The sequence below is a fragment of the Archocentrus centrarchus genome, chromosome 16 (assembly GCF_007364275.1).
Source record: "Archocentrus centrarchus isolate MPI-CPG fArcCen1 chromosome 16, fArcCen1, whole genome shotgun sequence".
NCBI classification, from domain to species: Eukaryota; Metazoa; Chordata; class Actinopteri; order Cichliformes; family Cichlidae; genus Archocentrus; species Archocentrus centrarchus.
In genome coordinates this window covers 22835085-22849810 of record NC_044361.1, presented here as the reverse complement: position 1 = coordinate 22849810, position 14726 = coordinate 22835085, and the positions used below count along the sequence as shown (strand labels likewise).

General features: G+C 40.3%; 1 pseudogene; it reads left to right on the top strand.

Moving 5' to 3' along the window:
- Window positions 1-4726: 4726 nt before the first annotated feature.
- LOC115794037 (serine/threonine-protein kinase pim-2-like) lies at window positions 4727-8965 on the top strand (annotated as a pseudogene).
- Window positions 8966-14726: the final 5761 nt, after the last annotated feature.

The window sequence follows — 14726 nt, the reverse complement described above, 5'->3', positions numbered from 1 at the left end:
ACCTTTCTGTAAAAGTCACTGCACACTACTGGTTAGGCTACTGATACTGATGGGATTTCCCCCCCCCTAAATCGTTGAACCACAGCTAAAGTATCCATCCATCCATCCATCCATCCATCCATCCATTTCTATGGAGGACCAAAACTGACATAATTAGAAATAAAATCATAAATATATATATATATATGTATATATATATATGTCAATAGACGACAAGTACCGTATATTGTTTTTCCTTTTCCTTATACATGCATTTTCATCAAGAAATGTATAAATTTTCTTTTTTGTTTTCCTTACACGTGTTTTTGTCAAGAAATGTAAATATATATTGTTTTCCTCTTTCTTATACAGTACATGTGTTTTCATCAAGAAATGTATGTATTCTGTTTTGCCTTTTCCTTATACAAACATTTTCATCAAGAAATGTATATATTTTCTTTTCCGTTTTCCTTACACATGCGTTTTCGTCAAGAAATATATATATTTTGTTTTGCCTTTTACTTATGCGAGCCTTTGTTCTTTTTACATTTCCTCGTCCCCTCTTTTACTTTACCGTATGCATTTCTGCCTCATTATGCAAATGAGGAGGGCTGCCTTCTTGCTCCAGCTCCTCTACTATTGGTCAATAAACAGGAAGGAGCAGGATCCATGTGCAGATCAATTGTGCATGCCTGCGTCTTTGACTTCAGTTTAGCAGCCCCAAAAAGTTCGGCACTATCCATAACTGACACAACCGCAAGCAAAAATGATCCTAAGGCATCAGCAGGCAGCAAATATCCAGGTCTCCCAACAGTTCTTGTGTGGTACACAGACTTGTGCAAGCGACACACCACCTCCTCCAAAACCTGGAGAACTAATGGGTCAGCTTCATTATCCGTGTCTGCAGCTAAATGCAGTAGCCTCTCATTCAAAAATATCTACACGAAACAATAAATAGTCATTACTGGCAGTATTGCTTTCAGCTAGGCTAACAAGGTGACTTAATTCTTCTGCAATTGCCTGAGACAAGACCTGGAATTGTCAGAGACCTACCTGGAAAATTCACGGATGCTCATCATCTTTATGATATAGCGAAAGGTAAGGTTAACAATGACAGTATTTATGTGTTAGTTAGCCGTGGTAATGTTATCCACCATTGTCATTTTACCATTCTGTATCTGTGTATAAAACAAACAGTCTCCGATTGGAAAGTAAGCTAACTAGTAGCAACTTTAGCCACAGGTAGCTAAAATATATACTGCTGCCTGTCAGTGCTGTAACATTAAAAGGTTTACTTTCTATATTAATGTCAAATCACTGACATCTTCAACACTGTTGTTTAGAATAGTGTTTTAAATATTGACTTAAAAGCTATATGCCAAACCATTTCATGTTCTGATCTGATTCTGAATTTTTTTGCTTTCTTCTTGTGTCCATCTTTCTCAGCAGCAGCCCACCTAACAAGCATGGCACAGTCATCGAGATGTTGCTGCAGTGTGCCATGCTGTTCCAATAATGAACAAAAAACTGTGTATTTGAGTTTCCACGATTTTCCAGTGGATGCAGAAATACGTGTCTGTTGAGGGAGAGCGATCAGGAGAGATGAGGGGCCAAGATTTAAAATCCTTTGTGGAGGAGGACAGTGTGTGACAGTGTCTAAAAGGAGACACACTAGTTCAGAGCCTCCCTACAACTCACACTTCTTGGGTGAACATTCATTACTGCAAGCAGCTGTGTTGGAAATCAAATCTCTCTGTACATCTACCCTGTGCTTCTTGTTTTTAAATAGCTATTAATTAAGGAATTGATGTTGTGAAGAATTCTGTAAAATGTTTTGTAAATAGCTTGTCTTGAGTAATATGCATATGTACATCTTTTACATTTAAATTGCATCTGGCAATGGAGCACGCGGAGGAGAAAAAATGTTCAAATTAAAGCTTCTCTTGTGGAACAAAGAAACGAGGTTTGTGGCAGTTTCTTGCAAACATTTAATAATTATATTAAACACTGTACATGGAGTAATGATGTTAAAAATATATATATTAGTACATACACAATTTAGGTCCATTTTACATTGGCAAAGAAAATGTATTTATGAAAGGCATATCAATTGCATTTCAACATTAAACTAAATTCCTCAGGGTTTTCAACTTAAGAAGACATCCATGTAGATGTCATGATAGAAATGATCAAGCCTCTGTCTCACTGAGAGGATAAGCTCCTCATCCCCTTCAAGTCCATGCAGCAACTTGCATATCCCTGGTTGTGGAGAGTGTCTTTCAGTTTCTTCCTGCTGGCCATGATGTGAGGACCTTCAAAGTGAGACATGTCAGTTTTAACATAGATTTAATTATGTCATGTGACCTTGCAAACTATGACAGTCACACTAATCACCTCCCTGTACATGTTTATAATGCCAAAATAACTCCTTTAATAGTTAGTTTAAGCTGCTGCAAATTTTAATGGTTAAATTTATTATAAAGATAATATAGAGGGCATATATGAAAAGCAAAGCAATAAATACTATTACATACATACTATTCACTCTTATGTTTATGTGAGAAATGCATTACCATCTTTGAATAGCTGGGGGCTCATATATATATACACTCCTGATCAAAATCTTAAGAGCAGTTAAATTTCAAGAATTTGCATTTTGCACTATTGGATCTTAAGAAGGTTCTAAGTAGAGCTTCACAATGCTAAAAGAAGAAATTGGCGCAAGAGACAAAAACGTTTGAGCAGGGAATTTATTGAAAACTGCATTTACACTCAAACATTATTTTTTCTGCTGATCAAAAGTTTAAGACCATAGCTCAAAAAAACCTGAAAACCCCCTCAAAACAGAAATCAAAGTGCCAAAAAAAGGACTCAGTAATGAGTAGATCCACCATTCTTGTTCACTTCAAACAATCATTTAGGCATGCTTGATGCCAGTGTTTCCAGGAGGCTAGTGGGAACGTTGCTCCAAGTGTTGAAGATGGCTTCACGAAGGGCACCCAATGTCTGGAACTGATGTCCATTTTTGTAAACTTCCCTTGCCATCCATTCCCAAATGTTCTCAATCGGATTTAGATCAGGGGAACATGCATGATGATCCAAAAGAGTGATGTTATTCTCCTGGAAGAAGTCCTTTGTCAGGCGGGCATTGTGAATTGCAGCATTGTCCTGTTGAAAAACCCAGTCATTACTACACAGACGAGGGCCATCAGTCATGAGGGATGCCTGCTGCAACATCTCCACATAGCCAGCTGCTGTTTGACGCCCCTCCACAACCTGAAGCTCCATTGTTCCATTGAAGGAAATTACACCCCAAATTATGATGCCTTGTCATGCCAGTAACATTGGAAGCCATCAGGACCATCAAGGTTAAATTTTTTTCTCATCAGAGAAGAGAACTTTCTTCCACCTTACAATGTCCCATGTTTGGTGCACCCTTGCAAAGTCCAAACAGGCAATTTTGTGCCATTGAAGAAGACGTGGCCTTTGAAGACGTTTTTTGTTTCTGAAGCCCTTCCCTCGCAGATGCCGTCTGATGGTTATTGGACTGCAGTCACCACCAGTAATGGCCTTAATTTGGGTAGAGGATCGTCCCATGTCTTGACGAACAGCCAATCGAATCCTGCAGCTCAGTGCTGGTGAAATTTTTTTGGCTCTACCACTTGACTTTTTTGTTCCATAACTCTCAGGATCATTTCAAAAATGCAAAATGACTGTCTTACTGCGTCCAACCTCAGCAGCGATGGCACGCTGTGAGAGGCCTCGTTTATGCAGCTCAACAATCCTACCATGTTCAAAGTCAGTGAGCTTTTTTGCTTTTGTCATCAGGAGGTCTTGACAGTGTAAAGACTTGACAGAAAATGACATGGAATCCAAATTTTTGCACAGCTTTTGGCTTGTAAAGGCTATGGTCTTAAACTTTTGATCAGCTGAAAAAAATCATGTTTTGAGTGTAAATGCAGTTTTCAAGAAATTCCCTGCTCAAACGTTTTTGTCTCTTGTGCCGATTTCTTCTTTTAGCATTGTGAAGTTCTACTTAGAACCTTCTTAAGATCCAATAGTGCAAAATGCAAATTCTTGCAATTTTTTAACTGGTCTTAAGATTTTGATCAGGAGTGTGTGTGTGTGTGTGTGTGTGTGTGTGTGTTTTGACAATATTTATTTATTTACTGTTAATCTATTAGCATAACTTATTCTTCAAATAGCCATTTAGATGATTGGGGGATGAAGAAATGTGACTGATGCCTGGATCTTCTAGGTTCTTATTTGTCTGCAATGTTTATCTCCTGACATCAGACGGCTCACCGTGCACCTTTCATCCTCGCTGAAGCTATTCAGCCTGGAATGAGCGTCTTCCTACTCATGTATGTATCTTTGCAAGAGATACATACATGGTGCAGTAGCGGGTGGACAGTAAAAAAAGGCGCAGGTGTGTGATGTCACCAGACAGAACTTAAGAACATACAGTTCACTTGCACAGTCACTCTGCAGCGATATCAGACCAGCTGAATTATACTCTTGCATATTCACAGAGGTTTGGGCAAATTTACAAGTTTCCAAAAAAGATGGTCTATGAGACGATGAACGTCCATTATCCTGTGGCCTTTCAGCAAAATTCAGGTGATCATTTATTTTTGTATTTATTTTAGATTTTTAAAATGTTGAACATTAAAACTCAGTGACACTGAACATCACCCAGACTTTTTGGACATAATTTGTTGATAGAACTAAGGAATCACTGCAGTACATGCAGCTTGATAATAACTGGATCTATCTCATTTGTAGAGAGCTGTGGCACCACCAACCAACTCAACCACCGGTTGGGAGAAAAGAGGAAGGCCAGCACAATACCAGAGTCCCCCAGAAAAAGGCAGAGGTGTGCCCGTGGACCCGCTCAGCTGGCATCCGAGGCTGTGCAGGAAAGGGTGTCAAAAGGAAGGCCAGCACCGAAAGGGGGATGCCTGAAAAAAAGCGAAAGTGTGAACCCAGCCACACAAACTCCAGCGAAGCCATCAGGGGGGCTAACTGGACAGAGCAGGACAGAGCTGAGAAGCTGCTGGCCTCAGACACTCCCAGGACAACAAACAGGGAGCGTGCCTGTGACCCCTCCCCAGGCTGCAGCACTCCATCAGCCTCCATACCTGACAGTGGGAGTGCATCCCTCCCATTCACACACAGCAGAGGTAAACTGAAAGTGTGATAGACACTAACAGTGAGCTTAAGCTTGTATTGTTTAGTCAGGCTTGCAAATTCTCTATTAGCCTGCAGGTTTTAAGCCTTTTTCCACCAACACTTGGAACATTTACCCTTAATGAATTTCTTTCACTAACTTTTCACTAACTTTTCACTTTTCACTAACTGTAATCATAATCATTTGATGCAAACAGATGTCAGTTTCAGGGCTCAAAGTGTTACCATCAAATGGTCAGTAAGCCGTGCAAATATGCAAAGATTTCAGTGGTCAAACAATCCTTTCTGAGTTGTAGCACAGCATCGGTCTCCTCCACAGCAGGTCTCACCAGCAGTGTTTTGGAGCTGTGTTTAGCTTCCAGGGGCTTTTTATAAATGTGAAGCAGAGCTTCTTAGCAGCTGATGGACACTTTTTATGACTGTCACAAAATGCTGAGTATTTACATGATGGCCGCCCTCTTTAGCATCACTCTGGCAAGCGCTAACATACACAGACACAAACGTGTAGGATTGGATACATTCCACGATACAGCTGTGTGCAAAGAAGTCGGAAGGTGACAGGAATATTGTGGAAGCATCTGGGATTTTCTTTTTGTTTAAGAAAAGTTGTATTAACAATAACAGCGCACCGATGCGAGAATTCACAGTTAGCGATTGGTGACCTCTAGTGCTGCCTTCTGCATGCTCTTTCCTGTCAGCTCCTTCAAATAAACCACAGAGTATTTCTAGTTGCGCAAACATGCCTGAATTTAAATGTTTCCTGCTGTATCCTACATGTGAGAAAAGGAAAACATATCTCGCGAAGTTCATATGTGAAAACAGTTTATTAATCTCAAGATAAAACCATTACATATTCAGATGTAGGTAAGTAAGTGAGGGGGATTAGAAGTGAGGCATGTGGTATAAAATGCTTTGAGTGCTCAAGTAGAGCAGAAAAACACTAAAAGATCCAGCTCATTTACAACTGTAAAACATGTATCTGTGTTTGTGTAGCTCACTTTGAGGCGACGTACAAGGAGCTTCACAAGCTCGGAGAAGGAGGCTTCGGCTCAGTTTATGCTGGGTGGAGACTGTCAGACAGCTTACCAGTGAGTATAACACATATATTCTTATATCTCGTGCACGTTGCCAGCATTCCCTGCACTAACCAAAATACTCCTGACTGATCTGTAGGTGGTGATTAAACACATCCCAAAAGATGATGTGGAGTATGAACAAGTGGTGAGTGATTCAAACATTTAAAAATGTTTCACCTTCCTGTGCCTTTGCTGTTTATGAGGAAACCAGACAGAAAACCTCATGCACTCATTCATTTTTTTTTCTTTTCTTTAGGTCTTAAATGGCAAGACGTACATGATCCCACTGGAGGTTCTCCACATGCTGAAAGTGTGCGGTGAACCACTATCAGTAGGCACATCTCCAGCCGTCTCACTACTAGACTGGTATGACCTAGAGGAGGAGGAGGTCCTTGTGGTCATGGAGAGACCAGTCCCATGTATGAGCCTGCATAGCTACATAGAGAACAATGGTGGACCCCTGGAGGAGCATGTTGCTAAGGTAATATAGTCCAGCCCAGAGAAGCTCCACAGAGCTTGTTTGATAGTTGCCACACTGACAGGAATCAGACCCTTCTTCACTTCTAACTGTTCTCTTTGTGTTTCAGAACATCATGAAGCAGCTGGTGGATGCAGCCATAACGATGCACAGCAAAGGGGTCTTCCACCGTGATATGAAGACTGAAAACCTGCTCCTCGAAACCGGCTCCAGTGACCCGCAAGTGCGGGTCATAGATTTTGGATGTGGCTGCTGGGTACAGGAAGAGCCACAATCCATCTTCTCTGGTATGACATCTGGCTTCTGCTCTTCATTCAGCCATTGCTCTGCAGAGTGATGATTTTGATTTCAGTCTGAACCTGTTCCTCATCTTATCTTTCTGTCTGTGCATTGCATGAACCTCAGCGTATGCCCCTCCTGAGTTTTTCACACGCAGGAAGTATGAGGCTATCCCCACCACAGTCTGGCAGCTGGGCGCGCTGCTATATGAAATGCTGAATGGAGTGCATCAATTTTGCACCTCTAGTTTCCTCCGCAGGAAAAGACCATTTAACAAGTCCTAACCAAAGGTGAGACATTGGTAGAATAGCTGTGTTTTGGTGCTGACACTGTATAAACATTTTGCTTACAAGTTCCAAAAGATTGCTGCAGGTTCCATCCTGATCTTTGCTTTGTTTTCTGTCCTCTCTCTGATCAGACTGCCGGAACTTTTTGAAGCAGTGTTTAGCTCGAAACCCACGGGCTACGTTAGAGCAGATTCAGCAGCACCCCTGGCTGCAGAATCAAGCAAACCTTAAACACTTGCCAAGAGGCCTGGACTTTGATCTCCCTTTTATTTCTTTTTTTACTTATTTCTTTTTTGTTTATTTACTTTTGTTCAATTCATTACTTTATAGTTACCAGTCGCGGCAGATGGCTGCCCCTCCCTGAGCCTGGTTCTGCCGGAGGTTTCTTCCTGTTAAATGGGAGTTTTTCCTTCCCACTGTCGCCAAGTGCTTGCTCATAGGGGGTCATTTTGACAGTTAGTTATTAGTTATTTTTCTTTATAGTCTTTTCATTGTTATTGTTATTATTATTAACCTTGGCCAAACACTACATAACTCTACCCCAAATTGGACTATAGAAAATAATAAATAAAAACAAATTGATCTAAACTTTCTTGATATGAGTTTTGTTAAATTATTTCCACCTGTTAAGGTCAGTAGCCTTGACAGTCATGTGTAGCCTTATTTAAAAAAATACACGTGTAAACAAATGTTACCTGTTCCCCTCTCTAAAGCCCCATTTGCTCATGTTATTTCCCATGCTGTTGAGCTTTGTCTTTAGTGTTTTTGCTTTTATTGGTCTGATTGATTCCACCTGTTAAGGTCAGTGGCCTTGACAGCTTTTATTTAAAACAGCACAAATGTAAATGAATACATTACTTTTAGCACAGAATGGACCACAGGCCACAGTGAGGTTGGAGTTTGGTGTAACAGTAACGTGTTGGCAAGACAGGGGTAGAAATGCTCAACATAATGTCACTTAATTTGAGGCCTCAACAGTCACTAGTTACCTGCAGCTAAGGTAACTGGTACTATCCTAGATTAAACCTGTAGGGTTTTTACCTTACAGTATACAGTGCCATGACACAGGATTTGTTAATGAATAAAACTGAATAGATCTAAAGAAGGAGTTCCTGGAATTTGGGTTTATTAGAACAGGACAAATAGATATCCACAGCCCTCTCAGGCAGCATCTGACAGAAGAGCGTTTAATGAGCAGGGATTTGACAAACTTAAAATGAGATATGAGATAAAAGTGCATTTGCTGCATTTGTTTTGTTAGCTCTTGATTTTCAAAGACAATGAGGTGCAAACAATGTGCAAAGCACCATAAGAAGTCTATGTTCTGATGAAGACTTTAAACAGCTGCTGAGTGAATCTGTGTCCATGCTTGGAGGTCTTGTGTCCATTTTCCAATAATCACAATATGCAACAGAATCACGGTGAATGTTCAGAACTGTCGGTTTGATTTAAGGTGCTGCCAGTTGGTTTTGAGAGAACAATGAGTTCAATCTTTTTTAAGACTAGTTTATACATTCAGTGGCTGATAGAGACGGTCAGTGAGGATATACACCTCCCACCCTGTGTGAAAACACAGCAGCAGAAACTGATGTTTCCTGACTGGAAAAAAAAGTGAACAGGGATGACTTCTGTCTGTTTTAACCATCTAGGAGCTGAGAGATCACACAGACAAATAGAGCACATTCACTCTCATATTGTGATGGGGGTCTGAAAAACCGCTAAATCTAGTGACAAAGTCGCTAAGTTGGCAACACCGACTGTCCTGCTCCACAAAGGATTTTAAATCTTGGCCCCTCATCTCTCCTGATCGCTCTCCCTCAACAGACACGTATTTCTGCATCCACTGGAAAATCGTGGAAACTCAAATACACAGTTTTTTGTTCATTATTGGAACAGCATGGCACACTGCAGCAACATCTCGGTGACTGTGCCATGCTTGTTAGGTGGGCTGCTGCTGAGAAAGATGGACACAAGAAAGCAAAAGAATTCAGAATCACATCAGAACATGAAATGGTTTGGCATATAGCTTTTAAGTCAATATTTAAAACACTATTCTAAACAATAGTGTTGGAAGATGTCAGTGATTTGACAATATAGAACGTAAACCTTTTAACGTTACAGCACTGAGGCAGCAGTATATATTTTAGCTACCTGTGGCTAAAGTTGCTACTAGTTAGCTTACTTTCCAATTGGAGACTGTTTCTTTTATACACAGATACAGAATGGTAAAATGACAATGGTGGATAACGTTACCACGGCTAACTACACTGTGTATAAAAAAAAAAAAAAAAAAGTTGAATTCACGATAAAATACTGGCAGCTGTGGTGGTTGCCGGTACTTCACCGTGAATCTGTTTACAGCATTTACCGTAGAATAGTTTACAGTTAAGTACCGGCAACCACCACAGCTGCCGGTATTTTACCGTAAACAGATTCACAGCAAAATACCTTAAGGTGGGTTCATAGTAAAATACCGTAAAGTGGGTTTATGGCAAAATACCGTCAAGCGGGTTCATAGTAAAATACCGTAAAGCGGGTTCACGACAAAATACTGTAAGGCGGGTTCACAGTAAAATACCGTAAAGCGGGTTTATGGCAAAATACCGTAAGGTGGGTTCATAGTAAAATACCGTAAACTGGGTTCACGACAAAATACTGTAAGGCGGGTTCACAGTAAAATACTGTAAAGCGGGTTTATGGCAAAATACCGTCAAGCGGGTTCATAGTAAAATACCGCTAACCGGGTTCACGACAAAATACTGTAAGGCGGGTTCACAGTAAAATACCGTAAAGCAGGTTTACGCAAAATACCGTAAAGCAGGTTCATTGTAAAATACTGTAAACCAGGTCCACGGCAAAATACCGTAAATCGGCTTCACAGTAAAATACTGTAAACCGGGTTCATGGTAAAATACCATAAACTGGGTTCACGGTAAAACACTGGCCGCTGTGGTTGCCTGTATTTTACCGTATAAAATATGGTGACAATTTAAAACCATTTATGGTAAACAATTCCAAATACAAATGATATCCCTTAAACCTAATTACAGTCGTTGATGAAAAACACAACTGTGTGATAAATAACAGTATTTTATTGTAAAAATCAACAGTACATTCAAACAGTGGCAGCTGTTGTTGCCAGAACTTCACCCAGAAAAAAATATGGAACAACAGTGGCTAAAATTTTACAACCAACTACCCATTATTAATTACAAAGAAATAACATATAAAGCCCATTGCAAATAAAGACATTGTTGAAATATAAATCACTTTTTGCATTTAGACATTCTTTGGGGAAAAATATGTAATTGTAGTAGGGCTGGAACGATTCATCAATTAGAATTAATTCGATTCAAAAAAATTATTGACACAAATTTACTGTTTCGGTGCTTTGTTTAAACTCTGCAGAGCTCAGTTGTCTCCATGTAAGCGACGCTCCTCACTAGCATTAGCAGCATTATAGTGCTCCGTCGTCTTTTTGTGGGTTTATTGGTGGCTGGCAAACCAACATAGAACTGCATTACCGCCACCTACTGGACTGGAGTGTGAATCACACAGGCGCGCGCGCGCGCGCACACACACACACACACACACACACACACACACAGATTCTAAAAAGCTCTCCGTCGCTGCGATGGATTTCCTTTAACACAGAGTGGATCATCGCTAGAGTTGCCATCTGTCTCGTAAAATACAGAACCCGTATGTTACGGTACCGGAAGGCCCGCCCCCAGGTCCGAGGGGCTCCGTCAAAATATTTTTTATACTTTAATCCCTTATTAGTGACTAAATATAGACCTGCAGTAGAAACGTATTTTCGAGAATGCTTGTGAATACAAAGCATACAACATTACTCACACATGCGCCATGGATCCCGCAGCCACTAGTTTTTCAAAACACTCATAGCAGGCAGCGGTTTTAACTGCGCAAGCGCAAAGAGGCGAAGCTGTTATAGAGACGGTGAGCTCAAGTAGTGCAAAAAGAAATGTTTTTCCAGCATCCAAAACAGCAGCTTTTTCTTTTAGTAACCACCATTAAAATCTTTACTGGGAAACAGCTGGAAGTCCTTCATCAACCACCTGATCAGCAAGTGTTAAGGTGAAGAAAAGAACATTGTAGCTGCTCCATCCATCGCTGTTTGTTCACACGGCGAAAAACTGCAGTACGGAGTTAAAATATGCAGATAAACTGTTAATAAAAAAAGTATTTCTTATCTGATTACTCGATTAATTGATGGAATAATCGATAGAATACTCGATTACTAAAATAATCGATTTATGCAGCCCTAAACTGTAGTGACACCAGTTCTGCTTGAGGACCCCCATTAGTCATCAGGTGTTTACTGTGGACTGGCAGAATCCTCTCTACAGCCAGAATAACAAAATAAAATAAAGCAGTAATAATAATAATAATAATAATAATAATAATAATAATAATAATGATATTATAGTTCATACACAAATGAATTAAACAAATTTTCTGTTAGATGACATACATACCCCGAATGTAAAATATACACCTTGTCTTTGTGTACATATTAAGTGTCTTTAATGCAAAGGTCACGAAGGTCCTCCTAGAGAAAGAATGCGGTAAATGTCTGCATTAATATTAATTTCCAAAGCCAACCTGCAACTGTTCAGAAAAACTTCAAAAAATACTGCAACTTCAGTAATGTGGCCATGTGATGCTGATCAGAAAAAAAAAAAAAAGAGTTAGCAGTTAGTATAATTACTGAGGTGAAAATTAGTCAGAAATTAAAAAAAGAATACAAAAACAAACAAAAAGAAACACCATCAAAAACAAAACAAAAAAACAAATTATAACACTGATGTCAAGTCAAACTGCTGTCATCGAACATCTCTGTGAAGCTGGCAGCACTGCATTCTCCACTGCACTGTGCTGAGGAGAATGACACATTATTTTGTTGTGTTTAAAAATTGTATGAATAGACAGAGAAATCACTGACATAAATGTTTATTAGAAATAAAGCAGTAAAAAGGACAGTACAGAGGTGGTTCTTATAAACAGACGCAGTGCCCCCACCACAGCCTGTGGAACTGTAGTAGGTGGACAAAGCTGCACCAGGAGGCAGCAATCCATTAGTCCCAGCTAAGTCTCCATTAAGGAATAAAATATCAATATTCTGGTAGGGGATCGAAAATTTGTGAAATATTGAAAAGCTCCAGGACAACTGGACCCAAAGGGCTGACGCTGGCAAGATGTCAATCCCATCATTTAGGTCTGCAGTGCTAAACATCAACAAATGCAGAAATTGAACATGAAATGGCTACACAGTGCTTACAAAAGCAGATTCATCTAAAGCATTCTGTTGATAAATCAAAATACACTGAACTGTGCAACCACTTAACTCTATTTATCCTTGATAAGACTGGTTTCTGATCAGATAGGTAGACTGGTAGGATAGCAAAGTGGTTGATAAAGTCCATCTGAACCACTGGCAGGCGGGGCTGGCGGTAGCATAGGACAAGGATGGGCTCAGCCCACCCAAATTTGATTCTTGCCCACCCAATCAAAACCTCTCATACTGCCTGCAGGCAGTGAAAGGTCCTCCCATCAAGCTACACCTACAATAGTTTTGATTTTCCACACTTTGACACTTTCTCACTCTGATTCTGCGCTGCACGCAGGTTCAACTGAACAGCTCTTGTTTCGTGCTTTTCCTTAATCTGGTTCACACTCTAGTTTCCGTGTTCCGCCTTTGTCAATACGTTTCGCTCATTCAACCCACACTAGACCTTGGCTGGAATACTCTGTGGCTCGGGAGGCATGTTTCTGCTTCCTGAATGAATTTGTCATAAAGTTTGCCCAAAAAAACAGAAGACTGATTCTGTAGTTTTTCACATTTTGTGTTTTTGCAGTTGCAAAAACACAAAATGTGAAAAACTACAGAATTAAAAAAAAAAAAACATGTATATTCCAGCCACAAAAGGTCACAAATCTGTGTCCTTTCTGTGATGTCCCAAGCTTAGATAAATGGGGAGGGTATATATGTATGTCTTTGTGTCTACTAGGGCTGTATTCAACCCCCAAAAAACAAATATAGCCCAATTTTTTGTGTCTACATTTATGCTTGCCCACCTACATTTTCAGTCTGCCCTCCCAGCTACAGTGGGCTAGAACTGGGCCTGCTGGCAGTTAAGAAGAGAGCACTGACAGGACCAACATCCTCCTATCAACACTTTCACTCTGTTCACTGCACATGTAGCAAATTACATTCTAATACATTTCACACTCAAATCCATAAACAGTTGGGCCTCACCTGGTAGTACATGCACCACATGTCACGCTGGCCAAGGTTCGATTCCAGTTTGGGCCTTTTGCTGCAGATCATCCCCTCTCTGCTGTGTTTCCCATCTGTCTACTGCCACTGTTCAATAAAGCAGGCATGCCACAAAAATACAAATAAAAGACAGAAAGCATAAATAAAGAAATGATAAAAATAAAATAAACAAAATCATTTTAAAATCTTTAACTATCACCACTTAAAAGTCTTAATGGTTGTCTTAGACACGAATGTTAACAGGAGCAGATACACTATGTCCTGGGGTTAACATGAGATTTGGCAGATGGGGTAAACCTAATATCTGGTGTAGCAGCGATGCAGCATGGGAAGAATTTTACACACTGATCAGCTGACATCTGCTGCTGCACTTTGGTTTACTGCTCTTTGTGGATATAACTGAATTCAACAAGGTGTAAGCAGACAGATCAGCTCAAACACTCAAGCATTAAGTACCAGTTCAGTCCTTAAATTTAAACTGATGCCTGCAAACATTGGCCATTAACACCACAGCCTGCTCTGCACCAGTCCAACACACTGCATTACCGTACATGTCACCACAATACTTCAGACTAACTACTTTAGCCTGCTCTAAACTGCATAGTATTTTCATGTAACCTTTGAACAATTATTACATTTTAGCGCACAGACACACTGTGGTCCAAACTGCAGTTTGTTGAGCTGTTTCAAACATTTCAAATCACCTGCCAATTACATACATTCTGTTTATGCTGCTCACCTTCTATAATGCTAGCAGAGCTCTACTTACAGAGCTCATATCTCCATGGAGACTGCCACTTTTCCACTAGTACCTACTCAACTCAGTTAGATTCAGCTTGGTTCAGTTTTTAGGGTATTCCATTAGGCGCTAGTACCTTGTTCTTGTGGTTTTAATGGTGGTGGGCAAACCAGCTTATAGGTGCATTACCACCACCCACTGGACTGGAGAGTGGACCAGGAGGTGCTACCACATACTTTTTTAGTACCTACTCAGCCACAGTTCCAGGTGCGCCAAGTTGATCGAAAATGTAGAAAATGTGGCATCAACAGACTGCATGCCACTGATTGGCCAGGCAGTGATGTCACTAGATGAGTCATGCAAACGACTCAATCACAAGAATCACACCTGCCGTTTC